Source organism: Perissodus microlepis, chromosome 2 (genome assembly GCF_051167445.1).
Source record: "Perissodus microlepis isolate ML-2025 ecotype Zambia chromosome 2, ASM5116744v1, whole genome shotgun sequence".
In the NCBI taxonomy this organism is placed as follows: Eukaryota; Metazoa; Chordata; class Actinopteri; order Cichliformes; family Cichlidae; genus Perissodus; species Perissodus microlepis.
The window spans coordinates 31,048,464-31,050,484 of record NC_140462.1 but is presented as its reverse complement, the minus strand read 5'-3'; positions in this window follow the sequence as shown (position 1 = coordinate 31,050,484).

The window sequence follows — 2,021 nt, the reverse complement described above, 5'->3', positions numbered from 1 at the left end:
TCCCAAAGCTGGGTGGAGGTGTGTGTGTGTGCGTACGGGAGGTGTGGCATGCAGTAGATAATGGGCCAATTGTAAGTGATTAGAGTTGAAGCCAACCAATCAGCACAGCCTGGTACTGGACTGTGGCCAATGGCAAGATGTTCAGCGCAGCTGGGGGAGGGCGCTCTCGCTCACACACAGGAAAAGAAATGTGGCTGAGCCTTTTTACAGTACCTCCTATAATTCAGTGCATGTGTGTAAATATGTTTTTACAATTTTGTTTCATTTTTTTTTTTCAAATTGATTACATACAATTTATTTTTAGATGGACGTCCTTAAACAAAACCCAGAGTTGGTTTCCAAACAGACTAATGTGAACAAAATGAATAACTAACAGCTTTTTCTCCATCAGTGTCATTTTTTTACACTATGCCACAAACAATTTTTCATCTTTATCCTTTTTTATCTCTTTCTGCCTTTTCTGTAAATGTAGCAACGTGTTATTAATGTTTAAATATGAGTCACTCCTGTGCACCACATATAACTCGTTGTCATCGTCACCAGCCTTTACTGTAGTGTATAATTTTCCAGACTCCAGCTCATCATCTTGAGTTTGTTATTTTGTCCTGCAAACTTCAAAATATCCTTTATGCTGATTTAAAACAATGAAAGCAGCCGAATTCTGGCATTTGGAAAGATAAAAATGTTGTTTTCAGACTGATATCTCATCCTGATTATTGTAGGAGTAGCAAATTTTCTGTTCTTCCACCAGCTTCAATAATTGTTTAAGCATTATGCGGTTATACAAGAACTCTGGGCCAGGCTTTTTGTCCACAGCTTTGTGCTTCAGCTCTGAGCTTTTCTAGGCTTTTACAAAGTCTGCATGTGTGAGACAACTCATGTAATTACGCAGTAAATTCAGAGTAAACCACGGGGCATCAAGAGTCTGCCTTCTTGCACGCTCTACCCTGGCAGCTGCCTCACCTGCACACCTGAGGAATATTTACAGACGTCCTTTTGAGGCCAACATGTAAGTAAGAGAACTGCTCCTGCCTGGTTGATGCATGTAAATTGCTTCTCCTCTACCAAAGAGACACAAGGGTAAAGTCTAGAAATGTTCAGGGATGCAGTGCATGTTGAAAGCAGCTTAAGTGTCTCCAGTGTCATCCATTCGTTCTGCTTTTAGCCCAAAACCTCGTTTTTTCTCTTATCCCTGTTGGTTTTCATTTAACTGCATTTCTACTGTATATATAAATAAATGTGATGAGTGACTAAAAAGGATCAAACTAAGCTCTGCTTGAAAGGGATGATTCAATAAAACAAGCCTAGAGAAACCAATAAACACAATAAGAGGTTATTAAATCGCGCATTATTATTTTTATTTGGATGGAAGATTTGGTGCCAGGTGTTCATGTGAAATATGGTTTTAATACTGCACGGTGTTTACATCAAAACTGTTAAATGCATCATCTGTTTGTCTTCCTCAACAGCTTTGTTATGACTTTGGCTAGTGTTCCCACGTGCCACTAATTTTTCCATTAATTTTTTTGAGTTTCTTTATTTGAAGCATTTTTCTTTATCTGGGCTTTTAAACCATTCAAAAACTAAGATCCATGTAAATATAGCCACTATTTATTTACTGATTTCATTACAGAAATATCTCATAGCAACGCTGGGTGCTTATGGTTGTTAAAGCTATTTTTCTCTATTATTGCTCATGACATTCAAGGATGTGAAATGACAAAATATGCCTTTTTTGTTTTTACATTATTCTCACAAGTCTCAACACTTAGAGGACAATAATAATGATGATGATGGCTGGGCTCTTTTGGCTGCTTCCTTGTTTACCCAAGGGGCTCTGCAGCAGATAGAACTACATGTTTGATTTGGCACATTTTTTACCCCGGATGCCCTTCTGAATGCTCCCCTCCTATTTATCCAGGCTTGGGACTGGCACTGGGAGTACGCTAATACTCCTTAAATACAAATAAGCTGGGGGTTAGTTGACTGACACTGGGTCTGTGTCCTTCCAGCCCTAAAGA